The 16,219-nt window shown below is 41.4% G+C and overlaps 1 long non-coding RNA gene across 7 annotated transcripts in view; it reads right to left on the bottom strand.

Annotated features, from left to right (window-relative positions):
• The window catches only part of LOC140648038 (uncharacterized), a 265,166-nt gene that overhangs the window by 126,663 nt on the left and 122,284 nt on the right, over positions 1-16,219 (bottom strand). For all 7 annotated transcript variants that reach the window (XR_012041064.1, XR_012041065.1, XR_012041060.1 and 4 more), the window contains one exon: positions 989-1,104. This is a non-coding gene — a long non-coding RNA (uncharacterized lncRNA). The remainder of the gene's footprint in view (positions 1-988; positions 1,105-16,219) is intronic.

Raw genomic sequence — 16,219 nt, 5'->3', positions numbered from 1 at the left:
CTTGTTGCGTCACAGCTTGGTGCAAGAGCTGTCCGGTCAGTGATATCTGCAATCGAAAGCTCATCCTGTTATTCACTGCTTCGCATCAGCAGCTACACAGGACCACATACACGCTCCTGATATGCCTGTATAGATGCAGAAGTGAGAACCCCCTGCCAAAAGCCAGGGCTCCAACACCTTATGCTTTTCCAACAGGAATTGAATCTACTTACTTTGAACAGATCATACTAAGAAGCATATATCTTATTCACCAGCCAGTACCCGAAGGTACTCCCAAAGCTGGAAGAAATACAAAAGTCAAGATTTAATTTCCACAATAAGATCACGTGCCCGTTTCTAATGATGGCCCCATGTATCTACCGTCAGAGCCAAAGACAGACAACCTGATGTGAACTCCCATCTATCTGGCAACCCATGTTTGGTCCCTAGTTTCTCTCTTCCTCTCTGAGGGCAGGGAAGGAGCAAGGGAGGCAGGGAGAAACCCAAGCTGAGTTTGCAGGCGCTGGAGCTAACTCCCACATCACCGCCACTCTAACAGGCTTCACAAGTAGCCCAGATGCGGTATGGGCATATCTGGTGCTGATGCTGACCAGTCTGTTTCACTAACAAGTACATGGCGGGGCTAATAAAGCTCCACCTCGAGCTCTTCTCCGGTTGCAGCCTTACTCAGATCTGCTTCAAGAAAGGCTAAATTCATTTTGTCAGTTCAGATTTCTTTGATGCTGGTTGAAAGGTTTCCAAATACAAAAGTTATACATCAGAGAGAGGTGGGGGTGGAGAGGGATTTATAGAAACCTCACACCACTCTTCATGGAAACCCTCTTATTACTGAACAGGAACAGAAAACTCTGAAGGCTGGTGTGTCTGTAGTATCTGAAATGTCTTCCATTCTGACATACAGCTATCTGAATTCTATGTTCCTGGTTTGACTAAAGACCTTCTAAAGTAAGGACTGAATTAATTACAAATTATCACATAATTCACTCACCCGTCTTTCCTGGAGCAGGAAGGAAGGGAGTTCAGAATCCTCCATGTAAATCCTTCAATCCCATTCACACTCCTACTTCAGAAGTGTAAATCCTCACGCCGCTCTGTGACTCAAGCCTGAAATAAAGAAAAGAAGAACAGGATGGGTGCACTTAGTAACCTTATGTAATGCACTGATAAAAAATAAAACTATAATAATAGGTGCTTTAAAACAATTAGTTCATACTATAGTATGTCTTGCAGATGCTCAAGTCAAAGACATTGCTGTAATTCAAGGTCAAATGACTGTAAGATGACAAAACACACAATGCTTTTCTACAACTGCATAGTCCTATATTTCAGTATTTTTCCTGTTCAGTTACAATAAATCCCAGTTAGTCACCACAAGCTCTTCAGTTACTGGAAGAAGGACAAAATTTCTGTCAGGATGCTTCCTTGCTAAAAATTTTCTTGGGCAGAAACACAACCTGGAATGTACTTTTAAAACACAGCCTTGAGAAATAAAATTTATTGAACTTTCGTGCTATAAAAAGGAAGCCAAATTGTGTCAATGGAAGACAAATCCACCCTCAGAAGTGTATTTTCTTGTTCTCCACAGCCTCTGCAATTGCTGGCTTTCAGTGGCTTTTATTCATTTTATTTTACTGAATCAGCTCCAAAGCAGGACAAAGGTGCTGGGCAGGGGCAGCGGGTGATGTCCGTGTAACGCGGCAGAGCCCTGAGGGATGCTTTCCAGGACACCCCTCACATCATGTCTTCTGCTGCTACCCAACGCCTGCCCACCTTGGAAACACAGGCTACAGTGAGACAGCAATTGCAGGTTTAACAGTCAAAAGGTAAGACCAAGACTCAAGCCAGTAAGTCCATATCTGCATATTGCTCATGCAAGTATATTCTTATAAAAATATGTTGTCTTGCCATTTATTTCTTATTCCTAAATTTATACTTAATTTTTATATAGCGTTATTATAAATACCTGTTTCCTCAATCATACCATGTGCATTTGTGTGCCCACATGTATGGGGAGAGAAGGGGTGTAATTAACACAGTGTTGGATTAAGGCCTCACAACCAAAGCGGCCAGTGGTCACCAGCTCATGTGGAGAGGTTCTGTAGCATATACTAAGAAGCACCCTCAAAAGCATAGATACAACATTTTGACCACTGTGGTATGTCCGTAAGATCCCATTGCTTACTGACACACAGGCACACAGACACACACACACAGTGCTGTAAGGGTTACAGTTGAGGTCACTGTCTTGGCAATCCAGCAGTTTGCAGTTTATGCAAATAGCCACTTTGGAAACTTGCAGTCAGTTTTTACATAATCGTGATGTATATACAATGTAATGTTCTCTGCACATGCTGGACATGTGTCCAGAATAACTGCACCGGGGTTGGAGAGCTTTGCCTTCACAGATTTCTGGTGGCTCAGTTTACACCTGAAGCAGACACAGCATCTAACGAACATAAATCTCTTCCTATTATGAGCTTACTTGATTGTATGTGACTAAACATAAAATGCTGCATTCAGTTACCTTGCTGAGGAATCCACTGCACATTACACTAGTAATGGAGAGAAGATCATTGAACTTCATAATCAGAAAGTCCCACCTTCAAAAGGTACAGCCACATGTTTTCTAACTTCAGCAACTAAAACTGCAAAAAAGGAAAGATATCCATGGTAGCCTCCAGAGGGGGAATCACGTGAGTTTGGACACCACTGGCAGCCACAAAAAAGATGAAACCTAGATTTGATTGATTAATCAAACCTAACATCATAAAAGAGTTGCTCAGATCCTTGACTTTAATGACTGGATCGCTTTTTGTGGACCACGAAGTCCTCTAGCTTCTCCAGCTCAAATAGAAGGGCTCATTATTAGAAGATGTGAAGTAAGTACAGTCTGTAAATGCTCATGATGACTCCCTCCCCATGCACTTTGTGCTGGCTGCCAAGAACATGTCAAAGCCCAGCTGTCACCAATACCCATGATAGCTTCTTCAAACACACAAAGACACAGACACCTTAAAATCTGCTGGCAGCTGGTATGAGCAAGGAAAGCCACAAGTCTCAGATAACTCTGGAATAATCACTTGAAATGCATGCTTTGTTGCTCAAGAGTTAAAAATAAAAATGGATGGGCACCAAGATAGAGATGGGTTGTTTAATAGGCAGACTTTGAGGTTCATACTCAAGCTTGGACCCACTGAAACCAAAGGGTACCTGGATTTTTTGAATTGGCCCTAAATTCTAACACAGTCTTTGTCTCATTTTTGTGCAAGCAAACCTGCACACAAAAATCAACCATATTGCATTTCCTTATATACTCTTATAAGACAGGGAGAACATAGGAGTTCATGAAAATACATTAGATAATTGCAATGTATCTTCCATTTATCTAAGAAACTTGGGTCTGAAAGTCTGCCTGGTTTCAAGTATCTAATTCTGAATGATCTGATTTAAGGTTTATCATAATCTCTGCAAATAGGAAAAGAAAATTCTGTTATTTTTAACACATTCAAAATAATACCATCTTTATTTAAGATTCAAGATGGCCAGCTAGAATACTTCACTTTATTTTTTTTTATGCAACCATGTGCTTATATTTCATGAAGCAGCTGACTAACTGAATAATTAAACCGAGATACATGGCTGAGATACTGAAGAGAAAATCCCCTTCTCTGCATAAGCTCTACTATCCAGGCAACCAACAGTAAGTATCTTTTAATATTTTTATCTATAAAGAAAAAAAAAATTAGAATAGTCACAGAAGCCAAATCCTCCTTTTCAAAAGCCTGCCAAAATCATCTGAAACACTTTTGTCAAACATACATAGGGAAAAAAAAAAAGCAGGATCTTCCTAGCATTTGGGAGAACACAAGGGAAGAGAGGAGGAGAGAAGCTGATCAAAAAAACCACAACAGAATAAATCAGACCACTTAAACGCATAGGTGCATACATCTTCCCCCACAGGATCTTCCTACAAGATACTTAGCAAGGACCATCTGTGCATACACACACTGGTGTACGCCTGTGAAGGGGTGGGATCCAGCCCTGCCATCCTGACCTGGCTACCAATCACACCGTTGGCCCAGCAGGATGGCAAGGTTCCCCGTTTTCCCTGCTTTTAACGCAAGCAAACCAAAGACAGCAAGGCTCCTGCTCACCCTGGGCCTGCAGCTGAAGGCAGCAAGCGGTAGGAGGGCAGCACGCATTAGGGTTGTGCAGGACGGCTTCATGCACAAGCAGGATAGGAGCACCTGCACAGGGGGACCTCCATCCTGACCCGTCTCCCATGGCACCACATTTGACATGGTGCTGCCCTTGCACCCGGGGCAGGCAGAGCGGCACGGCACTCACACATGCAGCATTGGGACCAGACTCGAGATCTTCACATGCCAAGATGTATGAAATAAGTTCAAATGCCCAAAAGAAGCAGCTTCAGATGCAGACGGTCAGTAAATGCTAATTGCTATGTAAGACAGCACTCGAAGAAACACCCATGTGCATGCACACACACAAAAAAGAGGGGGGAGGGAGATGAAGAGCACCATCTATACTCTAAAACCACCGTGAAATAAGGTAAGTTAAAGATTAAGTGGATACGAGGTTTTCCTGGAAATGCAAATATACTTCTAGAAATCAGTCCTGATGTTCTTCCCTCCTCCAAAAAGTGTCACGCCTGCCCCCACAACCAAAGGTTTCCTTTCACAAGGAAAGGATTACTTTCACAACCGTCACTACTACTAATGATCTTTTGACTGTTATTTTAACAAGTAAAATCATATCGCTTTGTCAACACAATGCTGATATGACCTAGAGTTTGTCTGTATTGCTTCCAAGGATATTATCAAAGAAGTAGCAAACGTAGCCTCAGGACCTTAGAAAAGTAATTCGTATTTGCTTTACCTATTTAAATCCTATCCAACGCAGCCACAGCTTGGGGGGGGGGGGGCCCGCCACGGAGGGAGGTATCAAGGCTTGCTTTCTTAATAAAAACCATACATAATGCAAGCCATGGGTACCTCAGGAGAGACGGTGATCTGAATCTCTCATACCTTGCCCTCAAGAAACACAACAGGGGAGGAAGCAAACCATACAAAATCTGGGTCACATCAACCCAAAGCCTGTATACACTGTGACAGTCACCCCACTGCCCTATTTCATGCTGTGACCCTTATCATCCCCCACTGGAGTGGAAGAGGAGGAGGAACAGCAGCAGCAGGAATCCCTTCATCCCCTATCACAGCGAAAAAGTAGCACCAAGATTACCTTGTTGTGCCATCTCCCATAGGAGCAAAGAGAAGATGCCCATTATTTACGCCCTTAGCTCAGAGCTCAACATAAAATTAGGGCTTGGGATGAATGAGAAAGCCTGAGGGTCCACGAGGACAAGGGCTGGATAGGGGCTGCCCCAGGCAAGGTGCCAAGGAAAAAGGGCTGCAAGAAACTCCCCGTCTGGGCTATGGCTGGGGGACCTGGTCTAGGGCTCAGTGTAAAGTTCAGGTTAGAGATAGGGTTAGGGTTGAGAGAAAGATAAAGCATAGGGGCCCATATAGAGTGGGGGCTCACCTCTGCCTCAGCGAGCGAGTCAGGGCTGCAGGACTTTTCTCCCACTGAACTCATCTTCTGCACGCAGATGAGATGAAAGCTGTAATTTGCCCCTCACAGCTGCCACCGTAGGGTACAAATACCTTCAGGCAGACATCCTAAACTTCATTACACCTGACTAGCCTCAGGTTTTTAGCACAGCTTCCCAAAATATTACCCACCTCCTTTTATTTCCCCCCTTTCTTTCAACAGTAAAGAAAAAAAATATTCCAGCACTATTTCATAACTTTCAGAAGCGCATTCCTACATGCATGCTGTACCCTAACCGAGCCCAAAGCAGACGGGCCGCAGCTGCTAAAGGAGCTGAGGCAGGTACCCAGAGGCCCTGCTTGCAAGCACCTGTCTGTGAAACTCAGCCCTGAAGTGATCCCATCCTGGGGCTCTTCCCGCACAGCTCCAGACCGGCTGGGAGCTGCCAGCACCGACGCAGTCCCATTTACTCAACTCCGCTCCTGCAGGAAGGGTTTTGCTTCTCCTGGGCTTCTCCACAAGACATTTAAGGCTAAAAGAAAGGTATGCATGCCCAGCAGGTTGAAGAAACGATTTCTTAGGAGTTCATTATTTTTAAATTGGCGTGTTACGCAGATATAAGCAAGTGCATAACTTGGGTTATTTGCCACTTAATGGCTGGTCACAGCCCTGAATTGCCAATCTGACCTCTTAAGACACAAAAACTTTGCATTAATTAGCTTTGCAATGGAATCAACTCAAAATGGAAAAAGGTGACCTATTTTCTTTTTGCTCATTTTCTTCTTGAGATGAAAATCTCATGTATTTTTTTTTTAATACAGCCACATACACATGAAAACATACACATTCCCTAAAAATTAACTGTAAAGCTAGTAATTAACTGTAAAGAAGCCTGCCATCTGAAATTTCACTTAAATTACAAAAAGAGTGAAAAATATTTTAAATATATCTTCACATGAAAAGTTCACCAAGTGCAGGTCACTAAATCCATCAGAATAGAAATCGGAGTAGAATTTGGAAGTTTGTTCCTTTCAAATTAAAAGCTAGCATCTCTGTGTCTGGGGAAGAGTTGCACAGCCTTCACAACTTGCCAGCTGAACTTCTGTTGTGGTTTTTGTTCTGTTTTTAAATATTTTATAAGATATTCTAGGTATAATCTGAATAATGACTATCAATGAACAAGGCACATAATAAAGGAAATATTATTTTATCTTTGCCAATGATATCACAACACATCCAAGAATGTCCACACTGTTAAATCCTTCCACTGATCACCAAGTGTAGAAATGGCACTACTTTGATTCTGCCTTATTCTATCAAGTTGTAGCTGAACCATGACTGAGTAAAGGCTAGTAGAACATCTTGCTCTAAAGTGCTTGGAGAAGGAGCCTTGTTTATAATATACATAATTTAATCTCTTTTACATTATTTTTTTTAACACTGAAAGAAAACTAAAACAAAAAATAATTATGAAAATAATTTATTGTGCTTTTGCAGTTTTCATTCTTTAAAAAAATATTAATTATGTGCACCAAGAAATACAATGACCATAAGAACAAAACTACGGCACATCAGCTTCTAGACATTATCAGTGGTTTCAAGTGGTCAGATTTCAAAAAGGAAATAGCTTCCTATGCTTCCACCAATTCCTTTTAGCTATGTACTTTCCTTATAGGTGTAATTAATTCTGGCAACAAATTAGTCCATATATTTAATGCAAGATATATATTTTTTTTTTTTAAACACATAGCCCTCAAAGAAAGAATTAGCAACTATTCAGAAATAAGCTAAAATGATGAGCTTAATCGCACTCATTTGAGGAAGAAGAATAAATCTGGCTTATCTTCAACTATCATTCTTCTAAAATATAAAGTATAAAAATCATTAAAATGCCTTGACCTCAGGAAGACACCATCAGCTTCAGAAGAGCAAGTGACTTTTGTATATAAGCTTTTACCACAGCCAACCTATTATATGGGGTAGAAGTCAACAACATGCAAGTAGAAATATGTTCCACATTTTGACACTTTTAAGGAAGTTGTCCTGCATTACTCAAAACTTCTTATCCGATGTTTATTTACTAAATCATTTATGTATAATATTTGATATAAAATATTTGGTAAAATCTCAGAATACTAAGACTCCAGCCTTGCACACTGTAGACTTAAAAAACTAAGTAAATTTCATTTTCTTCCCATTAAAAACCATGACAATTGAAACAAATTCTCTGCAATGCCTCTTGCATTAATATATCGAATTCTACTTAACCCATGCCATCCTGAATCTCACCTTCTGCTGTAAGTTACATAGCTAGAGTAGAAGATGCCACAGATAAAAGCTCACAGCCTTTAACTGCTGAGAGCCTTGTAACTTCTGAGACTGGACCAGCCACTATATTATTACAAAAATTGACACTATTTGGATCTCTATTACTTCTCAGCAGAGAAATAGTTAAAATAAAATACCAAATATTAAATACCAAGCATTTCTGTCTCAGAATCCAGCACTACACAGATGAAAGGGGCAGTTTACACTCCTCTGACCCATAGCAAAAGAAATCAAGACTTGCATTCAGATCGTGCTTGGAAATTTTCTCTGGTATTATTATAACAATATATTTCTATTTAATTCCTTTCCCAACTCTGACTGGTATTTTCTGACAAGAATCTTATTCATCTAAAAAAAAAAATTTCCTCATCAGCTGAACAAAAATGTTTCATGAAAACATAACAGATTCAAATAGCTGGTGAGGAAACACAGACCCTAATGCTCTGGTTCCCACCAGCTTCCCTGGCAAGCCGAGGAGGGACCCAACCTCCCTAGCCTGGAAAGCCTGCATCAACTCTTGGGTTTGCAGCAGGCAGCTCCCTAAACCAGGCTGGTGCAAGCTCCGGGGAGAACACAACCAAGGGGATTTAGAGACAGACACCCCAAGTTTGCGAGATGCAACGTGCTGCAGACATGAACCGCGTGCCAAGCAGCTTGTTTCAGCAAAGGTGGCACAGGCAGCAGCAGGACGGCAGGCATCCGTTTGCGATACACTGAAACCACTAAAGCCCACGAACAGAGGCGGAGAAGCAGCACATTTGCAGCTCTGGGCAGGGCAGGTTAGAGGTTAGTATCAAACGTGACTTGATTTTTGAGTGGGCAGTGACTTGACTCCAGGACTGTAACAGCCACATCAGCCCTGCGCTGCCTCTGAGCTGTGGTACAGTCCCATTTTTGGGACCCAAGTTGGTATTTCTACCTTACACCAACTTACTCTGAGATGGCTCAGCAAGCTCTGAAGCAAGAAGGTGCTGGGGAGACAGGTCCTAAACACTCCATAAACCTTTCCTTGCAAACCCTGCCACAGCACTAGATACTTGTATCTGTGGTTTGGGAGCGCTTCCAAGCGCTGTGGTCCCAACATTGCATGGGGGCCAGATGGCAGCACACCAGCCTCGCCGAAAGGGGACCTTGGCCAAGGGAGCAGGTGAGCACCCTGCTGCAGTGTGCATGGACCTGCCACCACTCCAGAACACCAGGAGAGATCTGCCAGAGATGTCCTCCTCACAGGTCAGTGCAGGCAGAGCTTAATGTATCAGCAGGAAAAGCTAGTTCTGAGGTTTTTGCTTATTGGTCGATTGTTTAGGGGGCAAAGGGAGGAGAGAGGTACAAGGAACAGAAAAGAAAGGTGTTTTTTTTTTAATGGGCCCAATGTTAGCTCCTCCAGAGTTCACATTTAAAAAAAAAAAAAAGGAAAAAAAGGCAAGCATCATGGTACTTTGCCAACATGACAAGTATTTCTAAAGGAGTTGTTTTTTAAATCGTTTTCATGAAACTAGCTTAAAAACATGTATATTTAGAATCAACGCTGGCTCTTGATATTACAATATTATCTCCCTTCCCCCCCTTCCTGACCCACCATTAAATACAATTAACTCCCATTTTCCTTCCAATGCTTTATGCTTTCTTGGCAAAGACCAGGCTGCAAAGCCCATCAGAAAGCAGAGAATGGAGGAAGGAAGGATGAAACACAGCAGGAGAGCTGTGCCCAAGGCTGATAATTTGAACACAATTTAGCTTACAGTTAGCTCACAGCAGGACTTTCATAATGTACTTTATCACCTATGAAGCCATTTCCTCATTACTCATTATCATTACACATAACAAGACAAGGAAAGATGCTTCTGCACAAAATAGAAAACCATTAGCACAGGATCAAAAAAAAAATCAGCAAAAGTTCAATGAGTTTTAGAAAAGAAACCGATTCTTGCTTCTGTTCACTAGAGAAAAGAAATAACATTACATCCCACTGAAGGTGATCTGTAGCAACAACCCTGGACATCCTGTGCAGAACTTCCACTGGACTCGACAGAGCTCCTCTCAGGGGGAAACCAAGGAATCCCATCCAGCCTGCACCCTCCAGTTCTCACTCTCATGTCACACACAGTACATATTTATACTCTGTTTGCCCTGTTACGTTTAAATATGGGGAAGTCATCTACAAAGAATAAGAGAAATCAGTGCAATACACATTTCAACTTTGCTCCTTCCTGGAATCCACTGCCAATACATTTCAGCCAAAAAGCATACCAGAAACATTTAGCTTATTGCCATTTTTTCAAGCTACAGACAGCAGAACAATTCTTAGTCAGAGTCATAGGGATCTTCCATAGTATTCATTTGTACTAATGCATGATGGAAAAATTGGTTTCACCATCACAGACAAGAAATCTGCCTCAGTAGATAAACTAACTCATCAAGTCAAGAGTCAGAAATATTTCAGAGACAACCACAGGTCAACATGACATTTCCTCTATGTGATCTTGGACTCTGCTTGCACATGGCAGAGGAAAAACAAGCTGATAACATTTGTGGTGTCTTACTATTGAAACAAAGTTTGTGTGCTCCTGCGAGAGAGCAACAGGCAGATTGCAAACCATTACCCATCTTTGCCAACTGAAGGTATTTTCTTTTTCAGTTAAAGGAAGTCTGAAAAGAACTACCTCTATGGAGAACGGCAGAATCTCACCAAGTCAGAGGTATGTCAGAAAGATAATATGCAAGACACTAGACTTTTTGTATTTCTACAAAATAACATTTTGAACTTCAGAGACAAAACCAAACTGCTGACTATTGATGTCAAAACAAAAAGAATTTACCTACGCGTAAGTAACAACCTCACTGCAAAACCTGGCCATTAAGCTCCATCCCTTCTTCTAATCCCCTGTACTATTCACTTCTTTCAGCTGACTGTTTCTTCTCATTTGACCTGTTTAACCTCACTGTTTAAGCTTTCTACTCCCAGACCACTTCTGCTGCTCTCTCAGCTCACAGACAGGCTTCCATTAGAGCTATTCTCAGCCTGGAGGAATTTTAATTGTTGTAGAAATTACACTGTAAAAATCAATGCCATATAAAAAAAAGCTAAGCAACAGAAACTCAACCACTGGTCCAATACATTCAGCTACATTTCCATCATTGAAAAAAATACAAAAGACAAATCAAAACAGAAGTTTTGTTTTCGGTTAGGAAAAAAGGAAAAATGTAACACAACTGCAACAAAACGTTGAACACAAAAAAACTTCTGTGGAGATGAAATGGCATGATGTAAGTACACAAAGAAACCACAAACAGAAATCTTGGCACAGGTTAAACTCCAAAAGACGTAGATATGATTGTTTCAAAAAAAAAAAAAAAGCAAGAGGTTTATTTTTCCTCATTGTGCTATTAGGCATTTGCCCCAGCTCATTCTTACATGTACACACTATGGAGAGACACAATAGTACAAAAACCCAAACCAAAACAAAAAACACCCAACACTTATGTCCAGACATGACTCAATTAAGACACATCTCTATGTTAAAAAAAAAAATTCCTTATTATAGTATAGTTCTCGTAACTTCATTCAATGGACCTTCATCAACTTCCATTAAACACACATGTAAGTGGCCCAGAACACTATTCTAGTCATACACTCGCTGCAGGAGTTGTGAGCACAGGCGCTACCGGGAACAAGTCACTGAGTAGTCGGAGACAAGGCAGCCATGCCAAGAGGACTGGTGGAGTCAACAAACGAGACAGCGAGGCTCACCAAGGTTTCCACAGGAAAAAACAACAAGAAGTACTAAAGTGGTTTCTTCTGGGAGACCCAGTAGTTAGAGGCAAACCTTTTTTAAGCTCAGCGGAAAAGACACACATACAGCACCAGTAAATTACACAAGCCATTACACCAACCTGCCACAGCTGCAATGTTGTGGCCTCTTCACTAGACTGAATCTTCAGCTTCTGCCTCCACCTCCTCCCACCACAAAATCCTTTTGCTAAATGCTAGATGAGTTCGTGGCCTCACCACAGTCCAACTAGAACTAATTCGCTCTCCAGATTCTCTCCAACTACAAGTAGTACACCAGATTTTTAGATTGCCTTCAAGTCTGAGAGAAAAGGAGCTCCCACCCTAGATGGTAAATCTTCCGCTGAAGCCCACAAGTTGGAACAGATCAGGAGGGCCAGATCTGCAGCTCTGACCTGAGCACGAGGCTCTTACAAAGACGCTTGGGACATCAGCATCAGTGAAAAAGCAGAGGGTGAAAGAATATGCCACTAGCATGGCCTTTCCTATAACCTTATAATGAATGATGCCTCAGACAGAAATGAATGTCTTGTCAGCAGAGGTGCCATTTCCCAATTTCTTTCCCTCTTAAAGAACACTTTATTTTAATATTCTCTTTTAACTACTTAATGGGGAACCAGTATACATGCTATACTTCAATTCTCTAAATTTCCCTTGGTTACAAGAGCACCTCCCTGAGCAGGACACACTGCACACCCTATTCAGGAGCTGACATGTTGGTATTTTGGTGGGTTTTGACAGAGTTGAAGTTTTTCCCTTTAATTTTCTTCCTTTGAAGTCTTAAAAGAAATACCTCTATCATATTTTTACCATAAATATAGAGAAGCTTTACAGGTAATAGGCTGACTCACAGCTATGGGTTTTCTAGCAAGCTTGGTGCTCTACAGACAGGAGAGCATTTCCTGCCTAAATCCATGTGGGGCTATTAGTGCTAACTCTACAGAGCAATTCCCTCTTCATTGGCAATTCACCCTGATACTATTTTGTCGCCAGTGGCTCAGCCACTGTATAAACTCATCCCCCCCACACACACACAAGTAATTTTTACCTTGCTACTGTAAAAAAGTAATTTTTACCTTGCTACCCTCTCTCACCCCAAAGTCTTTTATTAGTGCTGTAAAGTCAGAGTATCAGCCAGGCAGCTTCTGTCATCACATCACTTGCAGACAATCAGTTGTACCCAATAACAAGCTGTCATAACTTCTTTCAGATGGACACTGGTCTGTCTTGTCGCTATCCTTTCCAAAACTGTCCAGCCTAACCTTGAAGTGAGGGCAAAGGTGAAACACACGGCATCTCTGTTAGGGTTTGCCTTCAAATAGAAGATGAAGAGTATAAATGGCTGGAAACTGATGCACCAAGACATGACAACATTAAGTGAGATATTTCAAACCTCTTCCCAGGTAACTGTTTGTAAGGACACTTTCAGACTTGAAAAAACTGTCTTAAGCTAGCTCCACTGAAAAAAAAAAAAGTTACTTTAATCAACTCAAGCCACTGTGGAAACCTCTTTTACATACCACTGCCTGCAATCTCACTGAGTCCCAGGCACAGTTCCCAAAGACTTCAATAAAACCTTTGTCTGGGATAAGGAGTGCCAGAGTTGGCCCACTTTAATACATTAAGTCTGTGGTAGGTGAAAAACTGAAACACAGAGCGGTTGTGAAACTACCCTCATAGCCAAGGAGATAAGAGAAAATGGCACTCGTCCTTCCCCGCAGTGGGAAAGTTATACATACAGGGATGGGAAAGTTAAAGAGGAGGAGGGAACAGGAGTTTTAGGCTAAAAGTATTTAATATCCTCCTAGCGTGGGCTGGAAAGGATTGTGGTATGCTTATTAGAGAAGTTGGCTGACATGGAAGGCTGAGAAAGCGTTCAAGGATACGCGTGTGTGTGTGTGCGCGCGTGAGTGTGTTAAGGGCCAGGCCTATGCAAGTTCACAAAGTTTAGTCAATTCTCCTGCCAACTCTTCCAGGCTTGAGGCAAATGCAGATAACCTTGGCTTAACCCAACTCCAAGCAAACCTCCCCTTCTCACCCCCGCTCTCAATTAGCAAGCTTCAATCCAAAGTGTCTAAAAATAAACTATGAAATCACTTCAGTTACAGCCCTAGTAATGCACTTTTCCATAAACTTCTCCATATCACCAAAATGCTCCAAATCTTGTTTGTTAAAGACCTAATTTGTTAAAAAACAAATAAATGTATGGGAGGGGTGATGAGGCTTAACTTCCAGCAGATCTTTACTCTTGCACCACAGTTTTTCTACCCCCACAGTAAGCAAGGTACTCCTGACTGCATTACTGTTATCTGCTGCTGCTTTTAAGATAAGCAATGCTAAAATAGCTAGTTGGATTACTTTCCAAATAAGACAAGTTTCTTGCACAGCAAAACTAAGGGCTAATACACTTATTTCCGAATTTCAGGATCTTTTTTCTCTCCCTATCCCCCAGCTGTGAACATCCATCCTCATGGCAGTCTCTGACATCAAGACCACCCAGATTCATTTTCATCTCTCAACCATCTGCCTCTGCTGCGCTGAGATAAAAATCTAGACAGAGCCTTTATTATTATTTTATCCATAACTTGTCTAAACCTTCACCTGCAAAACACTGACTCACTCCATCTTTAAGCACCTGAAGAATGTAAAGGAAGAGAAATTAACTCATGGGCATGGAAGCTAAACAGGCAATAGCATAAACTTGCAAGTCAAACAATAAAAATCAGAGCAACAACAGAATAAGTTTGTAAAGGAGATGAAAATTCAAGTCCTAAAAACAGAAGTCAGAGGAAGCTTGGCTGATCTATTCCTTTTTACCATATTGCTAGCTTATCATCAGATGATAGCTAGCAATATTCACCTTTATTAACACTGCATCAACCCCAAATTAATAGCTTTGAATACTGAATAATCACCTACTTGAAAATGTTAGTACCCCTCCTTGGCCTGTGGCAAGAGAAAAAAAAACATGCAGTTTTAGGCAAGAGTCTCCTAAGAAAACAAGATATTGGCAAATAGACAACTCCTCCACCCCAGGTCTCAGTAGGGAAGAAAGCTGATGTAAGCTACAACGTTGCAAAACATTCCAAGTCTTGGTAAAAAGCTGGTGGATCACTAAAAGTCATCACTTAAAACTTATCAAATGGACTTTAATGCTACAGCATGCTTGCTTTTCCCTTGTGACTGCTGCATCGCCCCCCATTGCCAAAGCTACCTCAATGACAAATTGGGACATCTCTCCTTTGGGTATAATTGCATGGTCAGGGTCACAAAAGCTTCTGGTGAGCATTAAGAAATAGAAGGCAAAAACCACTGGCTTTCATTTTGATAATTAGTATTCTATGTATGGAAGAGCCTTCTGCCTGAGTGTATTAGCAGATCACATCTTAACGCTCGCCACCCTGCTCAGTGGAATACATTAATGGTGGCAACGTACAAAGCTTTTCTGCTGCAAAGGAAGCCAACAGTGCTGTCCCACTAAAAAACAGATATTTGAAAAGACAGAGGAACCTCTTAAAAATATGTATTAAAAAACCAAACACAACCCTTCAGATTACAGGAAAACCTTCACCCATCAGTTTAGACACTTCGCACATCAGTATAAGATTATCATACCAGAATGAGTGCGCTACATTAGCACACTGGAGGTGAACACTTGAATAGTTCTCTTCCAGACCTCTAATGTTGCTGAAATTTAGCACCAGAAATTACCACCATGTTTTGAATGTTCTAAGAGTCAAAATATTTAAACTTTCATCATTGTTAATTATAACAAAGTATCAAAAGGCTAGTGTAAGTACCTTGATTGTATGAAATATTTCTATAGGGCTATTTCCAAAACTATTTTTGCTCAATTTTCATTGAATAGGAAATTCAGTCCCGCAACCCCCGCTCCCAGTCTGAGTAAGAGGAAGCATCACTGTCATTACCAGACAGCAGCTGCTCCAAGCTGTGATCACCTCCATGCCGCAGCTTCAGGGGAAAACAAAACAAAACAATATTCAGTGGGGGCAAGTCAGGAATTCCCCCGGCTTTGTCCTCAGCAATAGAAATGTAATTTGCTTTATTATTCAGATTATAATGAGGGGGGCATCAGTTAAAAATCCATTGCAAATCCATGGAACACAAGACACTTACGGTCAAGGTAGTAGGATGAAGTCTACAGTTTACCCGCTGCTATCCACACTTAAGTTTTACTGTAAGGTAAATTAAGTGCTTAGTATCAGCGCTGTTTTTGCAAGCAAATAACTAATGCACGTTCATTAATTCGTGGTACTTTGGGGAGGGGGTGAGAGGAGGAGAAAGGAGAGGCAAGGCACAGTCTTCACTGTCATGCTTTCTCACTCAAAGCATCTCACCTCTGCTACTCAGTCTTCTGCAGAAAATGGATATGGTTGAAAATGTTTGGAATAGCAGTATCTCCATATGTCAATGACAAATGCTGATTTCTTTCAACAAGAAAAGGGACATACTTCTATCATCATTTTCTCAAGGAATTGAAGTCCTTGGCTGCATTGGGTAAAGCAAGGATGA

The sequence above is a fragment of the Ciconia boyciana genome, chromosome 2 (assembly GCF_034638445.1).
Source record: "Ciconia boyciana chromosome 2, ASM3463844v1, whole genome shotgun sequence".
Lineage (NCBI taxonomy): Eukaryota > Metazoa > Chordata > Aves > Ciconiiformes > Ciconiidae > Ciconia > Ciconia boyciana.
The sequence above is the reverse complement of the archived record's forward strand: the minus strand, read 5'-3'. Positions and strand labels throughout refer to the sequence as shown.